The sequence below is a fragment of the Ailuropoda melanoleuca genome, chromosome 6, assembly GCF_002007445.2.
Source record: "Ailuropoda melanoleuca isolate Jingjing chromosome 6, ASM200744v2, whole genome shotgun sequence".
Classification (NCBI taxonomy): Eukaryota; Metazoa; Chordata; class Mammalia; order Carnivora; family Ursidae; genus Ailuropoda; species Ailuropoda melanoleuca.
In genome coordinates, this window is record NC_048223.1 from 115,869,837 (window position 1) to 115,877,196 (window position 7,360).

The window sequence follows — 7,360 nt, forward strand, 5'->3', positions numbered from 1 at the left end:
GGAGTCTGGCGGGGGCGCAATGCCTCATATAAATTGCCTAATGCCTGCAGTAGGAACCTGGACGGGGTTCAAGAACGGGAGATATGGACAACTTGGACTCAGTTCAAGTTTGCTTTTAATTTGATTTACTCCCGAAGCACCCAAGAAGCAATGGACAGGGTAAATCAGAGCCAAGAAAGCCTCTGGGCAGACCGTGGCTCGGTGTATCCCTCTGGGCTGCACTCAGACCCCCACGTGGCAGGAGACACCTGCCAGTCTGCAACAGCAGGGGCGGAGCCCCAGCCTCGCTCCCTGCCTCTCAGCCTCAGCCCCACCTGCTTGTTACACAGATGCTGGGTGGCCCTGGGCGCTCTCCCCACATCTGGGCCTGCATGCGCTCTCTTCCATTTATGCCCTCCCGGGAACATTCCACAGGCAGCTCAGGAGTGGCCTGCCATGCAGGCGAGCGGCCAAAAAAATCTAAATAGTAATAAGGGAGATCGTAGAAAAGAATGCATTTTAGAATAATTCTTGTCTTTCTTTCCTAAGCCCTGCATTTCGCGAGCGGGCCTCCTCAGGTGGACAGAGCCTCAGTGCGGCCGCCGGCCCCTTCCTCCTGCTTCCTTCGCCATCGCATCCCTCCACCCTCACGCCCATTGCTTTTGCAGCAGGAGGGTGCGCACTCAGAGGTGTGCTGGTAAAGGCCTGGCAACGGCTCTCTCATGGCTGACAGGTGCAGCGTCTGTAGATGCCCGTGGTATAAACACTCCTACCGTGGCCGATGGTAGGCTACCAAGGCGATGTCACCGGACGCGGAGTTGGGAAGAGACGTACCCTGTTAGGTCCCATTTCCAGCATATAGATACAGTAAACGTAAGTAACCTCCGGCACAGTGATAAGAGTAAAGCGATTAGAAAGGGCTAGTTTGTCATTGCTTTTGTTTTAAAGATAATTTAATTCATTGTGATATTCAGTCTTTTCATTTTCGATAATGGCTGTGTCTAACAACTGGCTCACAGAATGCCAGAAAATTCAATGTTCAACTCTCAGCACCTGCTACAGGCCAGCTCCAGCACATCCCCGGGCATGTCCTGCTGGGTCCCAGCAGGTTGCAAAGGGGAAGGGCATGCCCGGACACTAGACACAAGATGGTTGCTTGACATTTCCGAACAACATAGCTTTTATTTATTTATTTATTTATTTATTTTTAAATTTTATTTATTTATTTGACAGAGAGACAGCCAGCGAGAGAGGGAACACAAGCAGGGGGAGTGGGAGAGGAAGAAGCAGGCTCATAGCGGAGGAGCCTGATGTGGGGCTCGATCCCACAACGCCGGGATCACGCCCTGAGCCGAAGGCAGACGCTTAACGACTGTGCTACCCAGGTGCCCCCGAACAACATAGCTTTTAAATAGGCACCTGATTTTGCTGATTCATAGCTAGTTTTGTCTTCTACAAGCCCAAGCCCGCTTCATCTCGTGCAATGCCGTTAATTCACCAAAGGACAACTGGGCATTGACTCGTCACAGTGAAACCTCAAGGTGGCGCTCTAACAGCAGGCCTTCAATGGTGCAGAGAAAGAGCTAGGTCTTCAAAGGAGGCCCAACGCCCTCAAGAAACCCGTCAAAAGGAGCTGCGCTCTGACTGAAGCTTTTTGTTGTCCTGTTCATCCACGGACAAGAGGATTCTCCCTTCTTGCCCATAATGCCCATAACCCAAGACTGGCTGCATCATCCACTTGCCCTTGGGTCACAAAGGCAGTTCACCCCTTTCAAGTTAAACAGCAAACTACCCTTCTTAAAATTCTCAAACCAACAACCATCCCTCCTGGTACCTGGTTTCAAAGCCATCCCAAGGCCTCACGCAGCTGTGGCTTCTCTTTGCAACATGGCAAACCATCGGGTCACAGATGTGCATCTGGGGAGCTCGACCAGCTGCAGTCGTAAACTGCCCACGCAGAAGGCCCAGCGCGACTGAGATCTGAAGCCTATCTGGGCGCCCAAAGCAAGTGCAAGAACGTGAGGGTGGATGAGACAAACTCCCGCAGAAGAGCCCGGCAAGGCGGGGCCTCAGGGGCGTCTGGAGGAAGGGACGGAATCTCCTGCCCTGGCAGGGATGGGGAGGGTGGGCGCCTCCGGGCCACGGCCCCCTCCCTCGGAGAGGATGACATTCCTGCTCCAGCGACCTCAGGCGTGGGCATGTGGGCATGTGACTCTCTCTGCCCAGTGAGTTGTGAGAGGAAGTGATACTCGGGGCCAAGATGCCCATGTTCTTGCCTCCCTTGCCAGGAGACTGGGAAGGTTCCAGGCAGAGGCTGCACTGTCAGCCTCGCTCCCCAAGTGAAGACGTTCTGGAGCAGAGCTGCACCCGGCCCATGACAGAATCAGAAAGCTGTGGGTTCCCAAAGCTTTACATCATCTGCCCTGATCGACACACGGGCAGATAGGAGTATGAGCAAAGTTCCAGAGGCTGGAGAGTGCAGGGTACACGTGGGGAGGAGCACAGAGCCCAGTGTGGATGGGGAAGAGGGTGGGGAGCACATGGCCAGGGACGAGGAGAAAGCAAGGAGAGATGGGGCCGGGAAGGTGGGGCAGGGATGGATTCAGAAGGGCTCTGTGGGGCGCCTGGGTGGCACAGCGGTTAAGTGTCTGCCTTCAGCTCAGGGCGTGATCCCGGCGTTATGGGATCGAGCCCCACATCAGGCTCCTCCACTAGGAGCCTGCTTCTTCCTCTCCCACTCCCCCTGTTTGTGTTCCCTCTCTCGCTGGCTGTGTCTCACTCTGTCAAAAATAAATAAAATCTTTAAAAAAAAAAAAAAGAAAGAAAGAAAGGCTCTGAGCATTATGTTCTCCTAGCTCCCCTCCCCCATCTACATGCGCCTGCTTAGGTGACTACAACGGCCGGAGGCCACAGACGGTGTCAGCCCGTCCCTGGAGGAGCTCAGAGTCTACTGACAGGAGGCACGCCATTAACTAGAGAAGGCCAGCGCCCAGCACAAGCCATTCTAGCACTAACTCGTTCTCACCCAAAGGGTAGGGATCCGCGACATCTGCGTCATCTCCAGGGCCTGCCCAGCTCGGGTCACCTAGGAAGAGCAGGACTTCCTCGCACATCTGCAAAGCACCGACACTTACTCCGTGTCCCCCAGCCTCCACACACGGTGCGTGCTGAGAACACAAGGCTTAGCGGCTTCCCTTGGGAAGAAGGATGCTGGCTCCAGGCGCCCATTCTCGGCCTCCTGTGTCTCAGGGACCCTTTGGTCACCTGGGGAAACCTACGGATCCCTCCTCAGAATCATGGTTTTCCAATTCATTAAAATAAATCACACAGGATTACAAAAGACCCTAGTTATTCACCAGGATTATCAAAATCCTTCTAAAAACATGTGATAGAGTAACATATGTGCTTCCTCGTTAACACATAAAATATCAAAGATCTAGGAGAGATTTATAACTGCAATCTTGAAGTCGAGGTTTTAAAATATCTACCAAAAAAGTGATGTGATGTGAGAGGTCCTGTGAGGTTTCTGAGGGACAAGCCGTAGGCACTGCCCCTCTGTTTGGTTTGCTGCCTACCTTCCTAATCAAAGGAAATGACAAATTTCACCCAGCAGTTACTGAAAATAAGGAACATACATTTTTTTCCATCCCAAGTTCACTGACCCCTTGACTCCGCCCCAGTAAGGACTCCTGCTCTGGGCTGCCCTATGTGACTCACCCTCTCGCTACCCGCTCAGTGCCTCAATGTCCCTATCAACTGTTACTAGGAACGCGGCTAAGTCAGCCCTGAGCGATTACACATGAGCACGAGCAGATGCTCTTCTGGCTCTCGCGAGTTCAGCCTCCCCTGGGCAAAGATGCTCGTCACTATGAAATGTCTCAATAAAGGCTGACGGAGGTGGTGGCACGAACCAGGGGGCTCTGGGTCCAAGGTGAGGGCAAGTGTACAGGCTTTCCTGCAGTCCGTGCCTTATTCTCAGAAAGTCCCTTTCTCTGCCCATCCGAGGTGATTGCGCAATTGTAGCTAAAAGGATCAAATTCAAAGCACTCAGCCTCTCTTTCTCTTCCACCCCCTGCAGTTTTAAATTAATCTCTCAGCTGTCAGCAACCTTGGGAGCCTCACGGGCTGCACCAGGCTCTGCTTTCCCAGGAGCCTCTTGGCCACCTGACCGGGCCTGCTCATGGGTCCTGAGGTCCTTGGGTCCAGTCATCAAATCTAAGCAAAACAGTAAGGATTTGGGGGCACCTGGGTGGTGCAGTCAGCTGAGCAACTGACTCTTGGTTTCAGCTCAGGTCATGATCTCTGGGGCAGGGGATAGAGCCCCGTGTGGGGCTCTGTGCTCAGTGCAGAGTCTGCTTGGGATTCTCTCCTCCTCTCCCTCTCTCTCCCTCTCTGCCCCCTCCTCACTCGCATTCACTCTTGCTCACTCTCTCTCAGATAAATAAACAACATCTTTAAAAAGCAGTAAGGATTTCTTAAAAACAAGGCTCGAAACATGCAAAGCATAAAAGAATGTGAATATCCTACTATGTTCAAATTAGAACACAACAGTCATCAAAAGACATCATAAAGAGGGAAGAGGAGAGCCTCAGATCAGGAGATGATGTTCATGACACCTGTAATGGACAAAGGCCTGAGTGGTGTCCAGGATGAATAAAATGCCCACAAATCAATTTTAAAGAGACAATTCATTAAAAAAAGAGAGAGAGAAAGACAGTGATCAGGCATGTCACAGAAGAGGCCCCACAAACGGCAGCGAGACTTCGGTAGACGCACCAGCTCAGCTGTGACCAGGAAAATGCAAAGTGAGGCCATGAGAAGATGCCTCTGTAGGGTGGCAAACATTTAGAAATGTGAGGCCCCCAAGGGCTGCTGAAGACGAGGGTAAGCGCTGCCAGGTGCCTTTACGCACAACCAGCAAAGAGGGTAGTGATTGGTTTGACCGCTGTGGGGCGAAATTCGGCAATCTCTAACAAGTTGGAGATCTGGGAAAGCAGAGAGCAGCACTGGTCATCACGGCTTAAACTCAGGAAAAAGAACAAGACATCCTTTGACTGGAGAATGGATACATGAATTGTGGTTTAGTCACACAGTGGGTGTCATCTAGCTATGCAAAGGAAAGAACCACAGAAACGTAAAACCAAGCAAAGAAAAACCAAGCAAAACTCAACATATTCAGGTAAGGGTCACATATATGCTTATCATATCATCATGCATATTAAGTAGTAAAAAAAAAAAACCCAAGGGACTGAATCACACAGCATTCAGGCTGGGGCTGCGTGGGGGCGGGAGGGGGAGGGTCACAGATGCTTGCCTGAGGAGTATCGTGGTATCAAAGGATGTGGCACCGTCCAATGTGCAGCTGACTGGCCTCCTGCTCCCATGGTCCCCACCCCAACCCATCCTCTCCCACCAGCCGGCATGCACTTGTACAATATAAATTGGAGCTCGTCATTCCCCAGATTAAAACCTCCAGTGGTGTCCACCATATAATCTTAAGGTGGAATAAAGCAAGGTATGGAATAAGGCACACCAGCATCTGTGGTTTTTAAAGTTACATGATATGCAGATATGTTTTTGCTTCCACAACCATAAGATCTCTCTGGGAAGACACATAAGGACCTGGTTACAGTGGTGGCCTCTCGGGGAAGCAGGTGGCTGAGTGGGGCGAAGACTGGCCATGCGCTCGCCAACCCCGCTTCCGCTTCCTGGGCACACAGGAAGTGCCCATTTCCCAGCTTCCCTGTGGTAACTCCAGGGCGTGGGACTAGCTCTGGCTAGAAGTGATGTCCATCTTTTCCAAACCAGGCCCCTCTGCAAGATCCTCTGCTCCCTCTCGCCCTCCCATAAAGCTGGAAGTGAAGCACTCTGGGACAGTGGAGCCACACAAGGGAAGGAGACGGATGGATCCCTGATCGTTGCTCAGAGTGGGGCCCTGGGGAGAGAGGGTGGGGGTGGGGGAACTCAGACTGTGTCATGAGCAAGACACACCTGCAGTACGTCATGTCACTGCGACTTGGGAGTGTTTCTTATGGCAGCTAATAGGAGCCACCCTGACTGGCAGGAGGGTGAGGGCTAAGTTCTTCACTGTCTACCCTTTTACGTGTTTTAAGTTTACTAACATTTGCAGGCATTATATATTCAAAAATGCAGTTGAAAGAAAATAACCCTCCAGTGGCTGGCTCCCTAGCAGGCCCCAGGTCATCTTCTTGCTGGTCTTAAACACTCCTGGCTTATCCCCCAACTCAGTCAGGGCCCTGTCCCCTGTCCCCACAGCCTCTCGAGCATGTCACCTGGTCTTCACCTGGCTGGCTCTGTCAGTCAGACTCTCTGACTGGCTTCTATGGATGGTCACCCATTTCCTTGCTCTGCAGATCATCATGCCCTGGTATCTCCCTTATTTATTGGTTTCTTGCCTTCTTCTTCCTACTAGAGTGTAGGCTTCATTACAGCAATAATGTCATCTGTCTCGTTCACCCCAAATGTAGACAACTAGAGAGGCGCCTAGACACTGTAGCGGCTCAAGAGTTTGTAAGGTGAATGAATGAGTGAAGGAGTGAATGAATGAATGAACGTCTAATGGATATGTTTGGGAAGTCAGGTTTGGCTTGTGGTTGGTACTCGGAGATTGTCTGCCCAGCACCCCCTTAGCAAGAATTGCCCCGACTCCTCCCTCCGCACCGTTACTCTCAGAGTTAACATGTCCTGGAAACAAGGCTGGTGCCTAACGTCCCTGCTGATTGGCTGAGGAGGGAGTCCTTGATTGAGCTGGGCCAAAGCGCTCCTTCCTGGAGATCTTGAGTTGAGATGAGATGAGCAGATATCAACACAGGCAGACTCTCTCTGGGTGGGACTAAACCTGTCACGCTAACATGGGGCAGTCCGTGGGGCCCCAAGATGCTGAACACAAGCCTGCAAAGGGTAAGGGGAAGGAGCAGCTCCCAGGAAGTCCCCATCCTGCTGGCCCTGGGCCCAGCCGCAGGGTCCCCCCCGAACCCCTGTGGATGTTGTAGACCCCCTGGGTCCTAATTACAAGGTCTCCTTTGCTCACACTGACTGGTGATGACTTCCTGCTACCCATAATCAGGACCACTGGCGAGTACAAGGCCCCAGACGCTGAGTTCCAGAGGAGACATTTCCTGGCCTTAGGGAGAAGGGTCCTGAAAACCCTGACATGTGGTCTCTGGTTGGCTCTGGGGCTTGATTTCCCTCGGTGAGCTAGCAGACTCACTACCCCTCACATCCTACCTCCCATCACTGCAACGTCAATGCCTGGGGTAGGGGTCTGGGTGACTTCTGGAACAAGGGCAGTGACCAATGCCCTGTCAGGGTCCTGCTGGGGGAGGAATCAGGTTGGCCCAGGCCGAGACCCGCCTGCAGA

The 7,360-nt window shown here is 52.3% G+C and overlaps 1 long non-coding RNA gene across 1 annotated transcript in view; it reads left to right on the forward strand.

Moving 5' to 3' along the window:
- LOC117802759 overlaps positions 1 to 1,141 on the forward strand; it is an 8,495-nt gene extending 7,354 nt beyond the window's left edge. The window contains exon 3 of the long non-coding RNA XR_004626274.1: positions 529 to 1,141. This is a non-coding gene — a long non-coding RNA (uncharacterized LOC117802759). The remainder of the gene's footprint in view (positions 1 to 528) is intronic.
- The last annotated feature ends 6,219 nt before the right edge of the window (positions 1,142 to 7,360 follow it).